The 16290-nt window shown below is 39.7% G+C and overlaps 1 pseudogene; it reads right to left on the bottom strand.

Moving 5' to 3' along the window:
- Positions 1 to 1007: 1007 nt before the first annotated feature.
- LOC138005144 (protein DD3-3-like) lies at positions 1008 to 7591 on the bottom strand (annotated as a pseudogene).
- Positions 7592 to 16290: the final 8699 nt, after the last annotated feature.

The following is a 16290-nucleotide window of genomic DNA, read 5'->3' as shown; positions in this document are numbered from 1 at the left end:
TTTTGTCCCGGTTTTGTCGCTTTTGTTCGGTCGTTTTGGGTCGAGGGATTTGAAAGCGCACAGAATTCCTGGCTGGGAAATAAATTTGATCAGCTGGCTGGGAAACCAACCAATTTTATCTAGCTGGCTGGGAAATTTCTTGTGTGTCTTGCTGTGAAAAAGGAACAGATAATGTTTTCCCAGCAACACTGAAAAACACCTGAAAATGCCTTAATAACATTTATTTTCATTAACTGGGGTATAATAATACATTTTACAACAAATTGGTCGTTGGGTGTACCTGCATCACTACTGTGGTGACTTTAGAAAATACTCTGAAAGAACTATTCAAGGAGTACGAGTTGATTGTTATTTCAAAAAAATTTCAAAAAATCATAAAGCGCCATTTTTTCAACCATTTAAACTGAGGTTCAGGGACATACTAGAAAAAGGTAACAAGACGATGGCTGGGAAGTGGGTAGAAGTAAGTCTCAAACACTGGCTCTCTTTCACTCTTTTTCTGGCTCTTTTCAGTCGAGGCTGGTACGGTGTCTGTTTCTTAGCCCAAACATTTGGTTTGATCAACGGGAGTTGATAATGTAAATTGACCACCGTACCCTGGGTTGGTGACGGTCTCTTTTATTAAATCTTACTGATACAGAAAAGAGATTTTTCAAATTTTGCGGAAGGACACCGAAAATTCAAACCAAGTACTCTAACAGAGTGTTTCTAATAATCGTCATTACAGCACTACAAATACAAAGAGCCAAGCTTCATCTAACGAAAAAAATAATTAGAGAAAATAATCGGCAGAAAAAAAAATGAAGTTCTTGCTTTCGCACTGATCACTTAAGTGATTATTTGAAGTCCTAACCGGAAAACACAACATGGAAGATAGCAGGATAATACCGGCAGACAATGAAAACTTTTGGAAGCCGTCTAACTTTTTTTAGAGAACCTTTCATTCTACTCAGTACTGGTTGAGTAAGATATACTGCAGTCATATTCATTTTTCCGTCAATGACGCCTTAGTTAAACTTGAAACCAGAGTGAAAATGTCTTTTTGCAGAAGGCGCAGCCGAGGTCTCGGCGGTGACAGTGATTTTACCAATGTGGCGTCGATTGGAGAAGTTGTTATTGCGCGTGCCGATATAACAGTACTCTCCAGGCTTCGTGATGCGGAAACAGGGCGGGTTACAGGAGGCTGGGGCGTTATCAAGCTGAGCCTGTAATCGTGGACCCTGGTAACATCCCTTGTTCAGATAAAGATTCAGCGAGTCCTCGTCAAATCTAGTCCTTTGATCAATGACTTCAAGAGGGATTTTTTGACAACTCGCTGGTTTGAGAGAGCTGCATCCTTCCTTTATCTAGCAGATATTGGTGCGATCCGTTTCTGAAATTAAAATGACAGGAGAGAAATAAGTGTAAAACATAGAGGCTTTTTGGGCATCTCGGTCACAGCAAGTTAAATTACTTTGCCCAAAGGTAAGGACTCCGATCCGACTTTTATGTATGCCAGGGAAAAGTTTCCAAAGACATGTTTTCCCGTATTCTTGCCGCGCGAAGAAAATTAGGTGCAGAAGTAATTTTAGAGGGACACAAGTTGAGTTTGGACATTTCCTCACAATTTCATGTTGCCATTTGAACCATCTTTATGCGACCATCGTATGGGCTCGTGATTACCAACCGCTGTTTCGGGAAAGGAGCCCACCCTCCTGAATGAAGACCGGACTCGAGAGAGTGGAGAAAATTGAGCCTAACCAGCGTACCATTGTAAAGTATGGGGATTATCACCAATTTAAGGCAGTGATTTTGGGACTTGAAATAAACATACTAAAGAAAAAGACAACCCAAATTTTTGGTCACTCACGGGACTCGATTTATCTTTTTAGTGTAGGGTCGCATACTAATACGTCGAGGATGAACCAGAGAGGACCACTCTTTCTTTCATTCGATCTCAGAAATCTTGTTGCAATGTGTCTTTTTTTAAAATTTCGTGCTTTTGGGACAACAGAAGTTTATTGGCCTTTCGTCGGCTTCCGTATCAATCGCGATTAAATATATTGGGACATATCGTTCAGCTATGTTCTGACCATTTGACGTTTACCGACTGACCTCTTTGCGTAGTTCGAATTACCAGTGGAAGGGAATGTAAAATTAGTTCTACTTAACGGGCAGTTCTAGTAAACCGATGTCGAGTTAGCTAATTGTAAATGAATAAAATAATGGGTTCAAACGCAAGGGAAATCGGATTTTGTTTGAGTTAGCAGGGCTCGACTGAAAATGTCATGTAGAGATACTTACGGGCTTTTCCTTCGCCAGCGTTGTTTGCCGGGTTGTTGTTTGAACCTAAAAGAAAGGAAAAGATTAAGTTAAAAATACAAGAATCGTGTAAGTTGATGTCAAGTCTTGCAGACAAGATTGTTGGCTTTAGAATGCGCATGTTATAATTAATCTCTTAGGTAATCAAACCACTACGAATTTTAGAATATTCTCTGCTGTAGTACAAAATAAAAGTTAAAGTTAACCGCACAGATGTGGATCAGTAGTTGGTCGAGCATCGGGCTGTCATGCATATATGCGGGAGGTCCCGGGTTCGAATTCCGGCCGAATAACTGAGGAGAAAGTGCTGCCTTTGCAATTTTATCTGCAAATGGTTAGACTTTCTAGTCTCCTCGGATGAGGACCTTAAACCGTAGGCCCCGTCTCACAAATATCTTCCATGTTCATAAGTTCCTGGCCTCACCGCAGCCGTTTTTAGGTCGCGAAGGAGGCTAATAAGTTCCACGGTGGGACGTTAAAAACCCCAACAATATACGAGAAGAGAGGGAGATGAAGCCGCCGGGCTTGTGGCTGTTCTATTCTCTTCAGCATAAGTGCCGGCTTGGCAGTGGTGTCCTAAAAAGGCTTATAATATAAAGTGTATGAGGCCACCTAGGCAGAAACAGCCATAAGTCAAAAAGGAATTTGCCGAGTGCTGGAACATGTAGATATTACTTGAGGTATAGCTACTATTTGTCTCCGCGACACACAAAATTGCGTTTATCGCAGGATATAAGTTGAGTACGCACCACGAAATAATAATTAACAATTATTCCACGAGCGCGCGCTGGATATGAGATGATAGATAGCCAACGAGGCGCGTAGCGCCGAGTTGGCTATAATCATCTCATATCCAACAACCGCGAGTGGAATAATTGTTTTATTAAAAACGACCCCAAAATATAGAAAACTAGACAATAATAAAAATAAAAAGGCCCAAAAAATCACGCGTATGCTTGCCGTGTTTGTAGATCATGGTATAATGGCTCATAACCCATGATGGCTTAGCCAATCAAAACTCTCGAATTGTATTATCAAATGATCCAGTTTTTAATAATTAGTAAATAAACCCCTTGCGGAGGATAATGCCCAAGGCTTAAAGATTGTCTGAAAAATGAACAGTTAGCCGGGGGCATTATCCTCCGATGCACCAGCGAGCCGGAAAGGGGTTTATTTATTTTATAACCCTGCGATTAATTTCTCAAGAAGAACGCACTTAGATCCAAAAGGGGAAAAGAGCCAGTTTTCGCGTATGTGAATGGCTCGATTGCCGTTGACGTAATCAAAAAACGCATGTTGATAGGTTTGCTCGACGATTTTATATTACACAGTAATTGGAGGAAATGTTGACAAGTTGTCATGTCAAGTATACTCTTTATAACGCCTTAAAGATTGAAAGCTTGAAAACGAAAATGTTTTTGCAATTATATTGTTCGAAAAGAGGACAGCCGACGAATTAACAGTCGTTTACATGCAAAAATGCGTAGTGTTTTTAGGTGCCCTTTGGAATTACAGGCAAGAAAGTTGGAGTGAGAAACATCGGCCTTGCATGGACTATGAACGTTGAAGGATAATGGAGTTATCCAGCCCAACACGAATGGCTTTCATGGTATATTGCGGCTGTATGGCTTTCCTTCAACTTTTCTTGCTTCTACAAAAAATCGCCTCAACGCACTGGATATGTACAGTTCCCGACGACTCCATGTTTTCAAGAGTGTTTTCGAACCTCTTTTCTTTTCCCCACGATAAAAATTGGATGAAAATTATATACCGTAGCTAGTAGCTTGGTAAATAGACTGTCACAAAAAATGTATATAACCTTTAGTTTGTTCCTACACAAAAGAAAACTAAATTCACAGACGTTGAGAGCATATTTTGTGACGTGGACTTTTTCTTGTTGCCTGCATTGACAACCAGCTTTGTGATTTCTCCATCACTGGCTTCTGCAAAAAGAATTTTTGTGTCTTTCATGACCAATCAAAAGTTTAGCTTGAACGTTTGCTCGTTTCCTGATCTTCTTTCGTAGAAATAAAATCAGAGGACGGATATAAAATCGGACGACGGATATCTCTGATAATTATCGTCCGATTTGTATCACGTGATCAGTTTTATCCAATGAGAGCCCGCAAAAATTAATCGGTGGGTTATAATTAAAAATAGTTACCTATGCTTGCACGTCTTGTGGCGCTTGTGGCTAAAATTAATGTACACTGATATTTTCCCTTTGTTTTCCCATAGCGGGGGAAAAAACACCGAAGCGACAAGCGATGTTTCTTTAATTCATTTTTCATCTGTGGACCTTTAATTTTATGTGCTTGCGTTCTGCTTTTGCCAATATACTTCCCAATCTGTTGGTATGACTGTGGTAAATTAACGCTAGGTTACCCGTATAAAGTCTCATTTCGGAGACACTCCGAAACGCTTATACATATCTCAAAGTTTATTGGATACGATGGTGAGTTTCAAAGACATGCCCCTTTTCACCTGAGGTGGGCTGTTATCTACTTTTAGACGCAAGGAAGTCAAGCTTACCAGACCACGCAAAACATATGATTGTATTTGTTGTCACCGTTACTTCTTCAGGGAAGAAGCGATATTCCAGGGCGGGATAAGCTTGCACGATATTTCCTCTCTTTCCCATACTGATAATATATTTAATATCAAGGTGCTGGAATTCCTTTTTAAGATGATGCCGTGATTTAATGACGAATACGTGAGATCTGTCCTGGAATGTTCGACCCAGCTGGGTAGTGTCCAAAGCGAGCGGGAGGTCAGTGTTTCCATCAACAGCCTTTGTTTTCGGGTCGTTCTTAACCCTGCAAGATATGTAAATTTTGATGATTGTTTGTGCATTTTAAGTTGTTCAATGGTTTATTTCACTGAACTTTGGTTGAAAGTGACTTACTTGTCATTGTCTTTGGCTGTGAATTCACGTGGAAAGTCATCAGTCGTGATGTTGTACCTACATAGATAATATAAATTTAACGGTAATCAATGAATTCAAGGTGATACAGTCAACCCTACCGGATGCCATTGCAATTCCATTCTCTCCTTATTCCCTTAGTCTATCGCTCATATTGCTACTAATTTCTCCACTCTTCCCACGTTTAAAATCAGGGGCAACCAACGTCAATTTTCGGAAAATATCTGTTCGGAAGACGATTTGAGATCTAGGATCTTCGGAACATTTGTTGCAAAAATTCTTGCTTGCCTGCCTCTCCTAGGATTTTCGAACATCTGAAAAAATGGTATAATTGCCCACTTTTAACGGATTTTTACCCTAAAAAGGTCACCTACAATTTTCGGGAGCCTTTTTTCTGGCTGAAAGGTAAGTTTTGATCCCTATAGTTTTCCGATCACTAGACTTTCAGCTAGGAAATCCGAACAGATAAAAAAGTTTTAGGGCATAAAAATATGCCTTTATCTACCGTTTAAATACCAAAATACGTTTAACAATGCTATGTTTAAGTGGTTTTGAACTATATTCTAGTTGGGTGCCCCTGTAAAATTTCGATGTTGTGGCCAATTAACTGAATTAATGCGTAATTAATAAACTGAAATCGTCCACTAATTAAAAGAAGTGTCCGTGTCTGTGTAAACTTTTAAAGACAGCGAAGAACGTTTTTCATTTAGCTTGTCTTTTTGACTTGCCTGTCATATTGTTTCACTATCTGTTCGATATGGATTTTTTATTTTTTACAGATATAATTCCTTTCTTTTCTTTGTATTTATTTCTTATTTATAGGCTCCTGGGGCATGGCTTCCTTACCATTTATTATATAGATACTGATGAAATACCAGATTTTTTCTTTTACTAAAGAATCATATTTTCATCGCGGGCAGTGAAGATACTAATTTTATCTCTCATGTGTGAGGATATTGGTGTCGCCATGATTACACCAAATACAAGAGAGCTTCCCGCTCAGGCACACGCGCACACTTTAATTGCACTATTTTGCTGTTTCGAAATGAATTTTAGAAAGTAGTGTTTTATGAGGAAATTCCATCAGTATCTATAAAATAAACAGAACATTACATGGCCGCTTGGAGATACGAAATTTATCGAAGTATCCCCTCGCGGTCATGTAATATCCTCTATGTTTCCTAAATTGGGAGGAAACTGAGAAACATACAAGTAACGATTTTTCACCTAATACGTAATACGCATCGCTGGGTGACGTCACTGGGGAAAGCCGGAACTTTCCACTTGAACGACGAAAATTTTCCTTCCATGTTCATTCCGTTGTGATTAACGACAGTAGAAGGTGCAAAGTGCACCTCAGGTGGTTCTTGAAGAAGGAGATACTGATCGAGTTCCTCGGCTCCCTGTGACACTTTATGCGGTTGATAGGGCTTTCCATACTTAAGCCTCATGTTCCCTTGACCATGACAAGTACTCAAGACGCCTGCGGTTCTCTCAATGTAATTTGTGACAAACTTTGTCCACTTTCCACCTTTTTCCGTACACTCGGTTTTGTTAATGTAAAGAGCTACGCATTTCTCGGCTAGTTGATTCCCAAGCTTCTTTGGACAATCTTTATTCCCTGCCAGTTTGTTTGGCATAATACACAAGTCTGATGAAGAACATAAAGCACAAAAAATTACATATGATTTATCCGAATAATTAACAACGTGCAAGAACACTACCTTTATTAGCCCATCGTATGAAGGGGATTATTTAGTTGGAGGGGGAAGCGGGAGGGGGAAGTGAGGGGGAGTGGAAGAAGAGAAGGATTAGGGTTAGAGATCATCGGTCTTGTGTCCCACCACAGCTTCTTAGTAGCAGTTTCCGTTACAAGAGATTACACGAGGACAGTAAATTATAGTCATAAAAAAGCGCAAGCCTTGAAGTATGAAAAGAATTTATGTATTAGATTCGGCGCATGAGAAGTTCGACTTCTGCATCCAGAGTCGCACTTTGCCGCTTTATCCGACTGAGCAGGTCGAATTGAATAGTTGGGTCGACCCAAATCAAATTCGTCGAATTTAATTGATTCAAACGTCGAAATTCTCATGATTTGATTCGGCGCAAAAAAAGGTTCGACGTTTAAACTGGAAGTAAGACTGAACCGATGATCAATACGAGTTACTCATTTATGTATTCAGCCCATATAAGAGGATTCAACTTCTGTAAATAGATCACATGTGTGCTACTCGTGAATGGATTGGTTACAGAGCCAACGGTGCTCCAATCAGCTTCGTCTAGAAGTTCACTACTCACTCACATTTTTCGCCGTAATGTGGGCTATTGACATAATCTTTCATCAGCTTCTTTGTCTTTTTGTCGCTGACCAAGTTGTTCGATTCGCTTTGACAAAGGGCTAACGCTCGAAACGTCAGCTTTTAGAATCCCTGTAAGGTGGTCAATTTACATTATAAACTCCGTTGCTAAAAACTAAATTTTTGTGTACTACTTCCCCACCGACGCAGCACCACAGTTTCTTTAGAAACTACCCCCTTTATTGACTTGTTGATTAGTTTGCATCTGAGTGAGTGACAAATTTGCATATTCTGACCCTTAACGATAGTCGCGTATCTACGACTAAAAATGATATTCGCTACTGTAAATAAACACTAAAAATCAATAAATTAACGGCGTGGGAAGATTTACAATGCATGCATCGTTCAATGAACTATCCGCCGTAAGAATTAATGACTGACACTCCAAAGGAGCCCGATGAAACCTCGTAAAAGAGAGGCCTAAGATTTTTGCCGGATTTGCAGCATAAAAGTTGGATTGTTTTGACAGGCTTAGACATTGTGACGTTCGTCTACACCTATCAACGAGAAATTCTTGTTTAGGACGGACGACTCATCTTTCATTAAATCAGTCTGAAGACAGAGCTTGTTCTGCATAAGAGATGACTTAACCATAACATCCTTGCTCGACAGGAGAGTTTCGACCGCAAGTTGCTGCTTTTGTTTGGGTTCAATGTCAATCATCTGAAGGGATAAATGATCTAAGCCTATCGCAAAAGCCACATCGTGCTTATCTTCTCCCAAGAAAAATCGAAGATAGATTGGCGTCAAAATGAGAAGTAATTAAATCGTCAAAGAAACTTGACAGCCACTGCCAACCGACCAATCCGAATTTCCCTTAGTTGTTGTAGGTTAGAGAATCTTTCTCGTTCTGTCCCCATTCTCCCCTCTGCTCTTCGGCTCGCATGGGTGACTGAAGCAGGCGTATCACTGACTTAAGAGGGGCTGCTAGCTGTGTATCCTGACAGGGATTAACTTCAATAAACTTTTTTCGTGAAAATGGGAAGACGAGCACTGAATCAAGCTGTTAGTATATTGACCACTGTCAATATTGTACTCTATTCAGACAAAAAGTGGAACTAATAACCACAGCAATTCCGTGCTTTAACTTGCTGTGAAAAAAGAAATTAAGTAAGCTTGGAAATGATCAACATGTCAGCTTCGATGGCAATGTTACTCGATTCCCTTTTAGTACTTTACTAGTAACCACACGTCCTATCAGCTTATTGGCGAAGTTATTTTAAACCACAACTTACCTTCTTGAACCAAACAGAACGCACCAGCTTACATATGACTCGGAGTCTAGCAAAGGGCAAAGTATTTCTAACCTGTCAATTGAGTTACAGTACTCGGCACTTATTAAACCATCTCAAGACGTACATGCTCCGATCCTCAAACGTCGGTCCTATAAGATTTGATGTCTTTCTCAACCCTTCTCCTTTGCTTCCAAAGCGGCTGTCGAACGCACTTCAATAATCCGAGATTACTACTATTCTTAAGTAACTTTTTAACACTATTTGTACATTTATGGCCATGCAAATAAAGCTTGTTGTCTTTTTCTTGGGTCCTCTCGCAGTATTTACTTGCTATCAGTAACTCCTAGTATAACATTACTTTGTACCAGTACTTATACACCCTTTTAATAAGTCTAATGTATGCCGTTTTCCGCTAATGACGTCAAACTCATGCTCTTAAAATTTATTTAGAAATGTACAAAGGCTTCAAACAAGAAAAGAAATCGGAATAGTTTTAGGCCTTTGTACATTTCTAAATAAAATTTGAAAGCAAGAGTTCCGAAACGACGTCATTAGAGGAAAAGGGAATATATCAGACTTATTAAAAGGGTGTATATCTTCTGCCATGTTCAATTATTTAAATGCGTGAATCTATAAGGGTATTATGGACGGCTGGTGAGGTTATTTCTCAAAACAAAGCTTAAGGCGTGTTTTCTTCCGAACATAGTGGCGTGAGAAAACACACTTTTAAAATTAATTAACAAGTCATAAGAAATGAAAGTCAGAACGGCACCAGTTTAGCATACCTTTACACAAAGTCGAATCCGGTTGGACGCTTAATCTCTTTTCCCAACGTGAAAAGTTGAAGATGATTCGGTTTAGTGTCGTTTGTTTTCGGAAACTTTCGCAAGTGAAGTGAGCATCACTTAGACTTTGCACGCCCTTATAGCATCCCCAGTTTTCATATTAATAATGTTTTACATGACAAGTCAATGATCCATAGCTGCTACTGTATCAATTTTACAATACGCAGAAGAATTCTAATTGAGATTCTTCTTTGTACTATTTTACCATACGCCCATCAAGAGGAGTGGCCATGGAGTTTTCATTGATTCAATAAAGTATTGCCACCAAGATATTGACTCTCTGCGAAGGATAAAACAAAAAATGTTTCTGGGGCGGAGGCCCTTGATGGCGTATTTTCCAAACGTAGACATATCAAAGAGATTTTGGTTCTAAAAGATGATCTATATCGTTCGTTGCTTTTGTTAGTGAATCGGCATCGACAAGAGCTAGATCATGAGGTGGCAGCGATCATTCTCCTGTTCACATTTATTAAAGATGTTAATGATATTTTGCAATCGTTCCTGGTTAATTGATAAACAATTTACCCCGAAGGCCACCACTTTAAATGCATCAGCACTGCGGCAAACACCGTTTCGAGTCGCGATCCACCTCCATAGGAGACGATCATTTCGAATGTTTGGATAGTGTTGAGGAGCAGGCATTGCGCAGTGCAGAGAACACTCCGCGGCCTCAAGGCAATGTGGCATGGGTTCGTATCCCAGACTTGGCCTCACATGTGGGTTGCGTTTGTTGGTTGTCTTCTCTGCTCCCACGGAGGTTTTTCTCCGGGTTCTGCTCTGATTTTTCCCTCTCCTCAAAAACCAAGCTGTGATTTGATATGAGTTGATTTAATTTCTGTGAAGAGTCACCAATTATTAGTGCCCCAAGGCTAAATACACTTGCCTGCCCACTTGAATAAAGTCCATCATCATTGGACGACTTTTGCCATACGCCCTTCAGGGGAAGTGGTCATGACCTCTGTGGGTAATTTAAAAAAATCCCGGCTCTATTTTTAGTGTAGTGAACAAGACTGATCTGATTAGAGTGTTCCAGCCCTTAAGTATCTCCCTTTCCTTACACAATGGATGCTTACAAACTTTCTATCAATAAATATGGGATGCTATCATGCACTATGGACTTTTAGTATTTAGAGGGGTTTATGTCAAGGGCAACAACAAAAGGAAAAAGGGGTCGTTGGCAAGCCGCAAATATCGCAAAAGTCGCAAGGATTTTTTTAAGAACAAAATGCGCTCTACCACGAATCCACGGCAACTGTCGACGTAAGAACTAATTTAAGGTAGAAAAAGAAATAAGCTTGGGGCGAAGACCATCCTCTGCAAGGGAAAATATTGCAAAAGTCACAAGAATTTAACTTCTTAAGAACAAAGTGTGCTTTCACACGAATCGTAAATGTCGCAAGAAGGATTAATTTACCACGAAAGAAACAAAGGGCAAAGAGGGCACTGCATGGAAGCCCCAAATAGAGCAAATATCGCCCGCCAAAGTTGAAATTAAGATGAACATAAAATCTTCAAACTCGGAGACCAAAAAGGCAAATATGTTATTAAGGTCAAAATTCTCTGTAAATACACAACGGAAAATACAACCAACCTTTCAGATAGTAATAACAACTTAGTCCCGCAGTGCTTTCCCTTTGCCATTACTTTTTCACATTAGATAAAGAAGCACTCACTTGCCTACTTCTTTCTTAAAGCGACTACGCATTTTTAAGTAGGAGAGGAGACAAATGGCTTTTTCTTTCCTTCAGTGATGTTCTTCTTGGCTCAATAATCGTTCAGGCGCTACTACTAATTCACATACCGCGATCGAAGCGATTGCATGAGGTAGCCATCAATTTCTGATGATAAAAAAGCCAGGCTTGGAACACCAAATGTAAACCAATGCTATAATGATTCTAGTGCTTAGGTCTAAGGTCTTAGTTTCCCGGACACCCGATATTTTTGCGATATTTAGTTACTATTCACCAAAGTGGAGGTGGCTAGTGGTGGATATTTACCGAGCCGCGATTAGTACATGCTAAAACAGTGGATAGCGTTAAACGTACGCGGTGATTGCCTACTCAAACTCTGGATATCCTTTGCTATTCACCTCCAAGCAATTCGGGTGCGAAAATGTTGTAATCTTTGCAGGAATAAATTATTTAAAATCATCTTTTTTTGCTATATTATCTCAGTGTTTTAGTATACACTTAAACAACTATTCACGTCAGTGTCGGTGGCTAGTGAAGGATAATATTTATTTACCTCGTCGCTTCGCAGCTCGGTAAATATCCACCTCTAGCCACCTCCACTTCGGTGAATAGTTGCTAATTATTGCTAACACCTATGTTGTCCCTGCAGACAAAATCCTTGCGACGTTTGCGATAAATTTTGCCAGCGATTTTCAATTTTGGACATATCTGCAGATTGAAGATTGCAGATTGCTTCAAAGAGGCATTCAATATAATACTTCAATTAGTCATCAACTCATGTTAAAATCTGGCTTCAGGTGAGTTTTTTGCCCTATTTGGCCCTTCCAAAAAGTATGTCTCAGCAATGCCTCCTTTTACAAGAGAGGACAATGCTGTTAACTTGTCTCAAATCTTGAGATCCTTAAAATCTTTTGAAGACATGCATAGAGGATCTGGGATAATGGCATCCTAATTAAATTAAACAAGTCAGTAAATCACATTCTTTCGGGCGGTGCGCCCTTACGAGGGAAAAGCCACGGAAATTCTGACAAGACGTCACTGAGTTTTTTCGTATTTTAAGACACCCTAAAAGTAGTTTTTTAAATTATCTGATCTCGAAATACTATGAAGAGCTTTAACAGGGAACTTTCGTGTCATAAGAAATGCCAAACCCTTTTGCTTTCGAAAAGCTAATAAAATATGTTCATATTTTGATCGAATTAATCAAATAGCACCCGGCACTTTTGGACAAACAAAATCAGCTCTTGAATTCGTTGCACGTAGCTGTCTTTCTATGTATTCTTCCAGTCACTATAAAATAACACATAAACCGTCGTTGCGTAATCTATTTAACAAGTATAATCCCACAGATATGGGACACGAAAGAGTTTGCCTTGGGGTAATTCCGATATTTTGATTGACAATTAGTTCCAAAGGGTGCATCCTCGAAATGGGCGTATAAATCTTCAGGTTAACGTTTTCTTGCATGAACGTGCACAAATAGAATACAATAGGTATCCTTTTTCTTGTTCTTCTTCCTTTGAAACTACATGTAATGCTCTAGCTCCGCGGTCATTAAAAACGGTCGCTTATTTCCAATTACATACAAACTTTATTTTAGCTTGGATTTCAGAATAGTCTTGTGGCTACTGATATCTCCGAACAAATGACATTCAAGAGATGGAACACAACAACCAAAACAACTTTAAGAATCCCAATAATTGGTCGTAGGCAAACTAGTTTGCTATTTCGCAAGTGCAGCCGAGAAGTTGAATCAGAGTTCTACCAGGATCAATTTCAACGAGTGGCCACAACTGGTCTTGAAGTCGCTATGTTCGGTTTTTCAAGGCAAGCGCCCTAACCTTACCCCATGGGCATTCCCCCCCCCCACTTATGACCTCCTGTGTCATGTGGGTGATTGCAACAAAAACTGTTTCATAGCATTATATATATATATATGGTGGGCTTCTGAAAAAAGCTGGACAATAATGTACGAGCCAATTCCAGTCACCAAATGAATGATCGGAAGGTCATCAGTCGAATTTTCCTTATTATCCTCAAGCAAGAGGAATAAAGGGGGAAGAGAGGGCACCCCGGATACATGCTCTTTTCAATAGGTAATACGTCACAAGTTATTTTTAGTTCTACCCCCAGGTTGTACAGCTGCCAAGGGGAATAGGCAAAAGCCAATCATATGGCCGGAATGTGTTCCCTGTGGATAGCCCACGCTCAGAGAATACATACCCGCCATATGATTTGGCTGTTGCTTGGGATCTTCACAGCACGGGAGTCGATCTAAAACTGGTGACCAGGCGGAATGTGCTCTGTGCTATCTGTTCCATGGCCACTGAAGCGCTCTTTAATTAAGGGAAACAGTCGAATAGGCATTCGTTTGATTACATTATCATGTTTTAAAAAGGCTGGGTTTAGATGTGGTTTAGTGTCAAGTGTTTATAGCGCCCTTCAATGTTATTGCTATCTTTTGCGGCGACCTCTCTTTTCCAGGGCGCAAGGTTAATTTATAATTATAAAGGCTGTGCACAAGTAAACAGTGCTTTCATATTCGTAAGATAAACAACTTCTTGTTGCATGAGCTACATTTTATATGTTTATCACGTTGTGTCCTTGAGACTGGATGACGCAACTGTTCCAAACTTATGTTATTAAAAGGTTCCTTTCAGGTCGTAATCAGGCCTCTATCGCCATTTCTAGTTCTTCCATCAGACAATTTCACTGGGCTAATCCAGCTAATTCTGTTAATTTCCTGCGATTAGTTAAGACCATGTACACAAGGAAATGAATGCCCTCTTTTCCCCTCAATGTTAATGTTTCTGGGTTCGAGTGCAAAAACCAACTGGTAAAACGCAACATCATGATTGAAGGGAGGTAGGAGGAGGGGTACCCTATCAATGGCTTTGATGTGATTTACGTGCTGTTCTAGCGAAGTGTTACAACTATTTATGACCGAAGTAGCGGCTAAAAGTGAAAACGGTTCAGCTTCAGTCAAGTCAAGGGAGAAACACTGACCTTGTTGGCACGATCGGATCCCCTGCCCGCATAAAATAATTAGTCATTGGTTATTGATTTAAGTGCCGTCGTCGCTGCCTTATTCAATAAGACACTAAATTAATAATCTGCCGGTTCACTCTAACATGTCGGACATTCACAAAAATTTCATTGTTCATGAAACGCCCGTTGAACAAAGAAGTCATGCAAGCATTGAATGCTTTTTTTTATATGGGTTTCAATTCCTTTCTTTTCATCTTTAATCAGTCGATTATCATACCATGACGGTAGCTCCACGCAATGAAGACAGAAGCTCAGTGTGTTCTAGGTGTGGACCTTGATTTATAGAGATAAATCCCTGGCCATCTCTCCTTCGACTCATTTGGCAACATTGCGATAACCTAAATTCGCAAGGATTATGTCTTTCAGATGTATTTCATTGGAAAATCATTTAGTTTAGGAACATTGCTTAACTTAACAACGCCGACGGCCAACGTCACTTTAAAATAAACATTTATTTTGCGTCTGGAGTTTAAAATTTCCAGACTCGGCTCAAGGCACTACTTTTTCGCGTATACGTTCCTTAATTTGTTTAAAATAACAACCGCTGAGAACTGAAATTAAACACATGCCCAATTGAAAAAAGTAAACGGAAATGTAAAACGTAAAAGAAAACAAAGATAGCGTAATAGAAGCTAAAATGTCAATTTAAAAAGAAAGAAAGAGAAAACAAACGAGTAGAAATCTGGATCCTAATTCGCAGTTTAATTAGTGCCAATTTCAAGCAGTCAAACAATCCAGTCCTGTGGGTGCAGATTAATTCACAAGGTCTTACCCTGAATTGATTTGAAATATAAAAGGAGATCATTGAGGTTAAGAGGGGTCGTAGATATTTTTGTTCTTTGGCCATTTAATTATTAATTAATGATCAAGAACAACACACGAACACCGGTAAAAAACATAGTAAAACGCATATTAATAGCTTACGTTTCGAATACTACAACATTCATTTTGGGAAGCAATATTCCGTTAGAAAATGCGAAACTATATTTAAATCTAGTGGAAAACTGGAAACTATATAAAGAGAAAATCTAGTTTCTCTTTATATAGTTTCAGTATTTTACTCAGTCAGGCCTGTAGTTAAATTAGCTTAAGAAGGCACCCCTTAAGTTGGGCAAGTCAAAGCAGAGGGAAACGGAAAGCACATCAGCATAAACTTCAAAAAACTTGAACTTCTGGAAACCGGATGCGAATGTCGAGGAAAAAAACGACGTGAATCTGGATAAAGCGGTTACTAATCGAAAAAAATGCTAAGCATGATAAAAAGATCCATGAAATTTTAGAATTCGCACTTTTTGTGCCATCGTCCAGACCGAAGTGATCAATTTAACAGGCGCAAAAAAGGCGTTCACTCGAAGAAAATTCAGAGAAGGCATTAGGAAATCATAAGGTGCAGGATGCATTCCCACCAATGTGGCCCGGGCTCGATTCCCAGACTAGGCGTCATATGTGGGTTGAGTTTATTGCTTCTCCACTTTGCACCGAGAGGGTTTTCTCCGGGTACTCCGGTTTTCCCCCTCTCCTCAAAACCCAACATTTGACTTGATTTGCGTTAATATCGTTAATTTCAGTTTTCAGCGTTCCTTTCGTTTAAGGATGACACGGGTTATACTAATTTACCTACTTAATCAGGGCATTGACGTCGAGATATTCACGCGAAAGCCAAGCTGATTATTGAAAATGAGCTTGACTGTGTGTGCAGTTAAAACTGACTGAAAATCTAGAGAGAGAGAGAGAGAGCGAGAGGATCATGCGCATGCGCATAGGATCAGAGGCTTTGGTAACGAGATGGTAAATGACGCTTCTGTAGGAAAATTGTGACCCTATATACCGCGATGATTTGTGAACAAGCTTCAATCAAAAGGACCTTCGAATTCCCCATTTCACTGATGA

This window comes from Montipora foliosa, chromosome 6, assembly GCF_036669935.1.
Source record: "Montipora foliosa isolate CH-2021 chromosome 6, ASM3666993v2, whole genome shotgun sequence".
NCBI lineage: Eukaryota > Metazoa > Cnidaria > Anthozoa > Scleractinia > Acroporidae > Montipora > Montipora foliosa.
The sequence above is the reverse complement of the archived record's forward strand: the minus strand, read 5'-3'. Positions and strand labels throughout refer to the sequence as shown.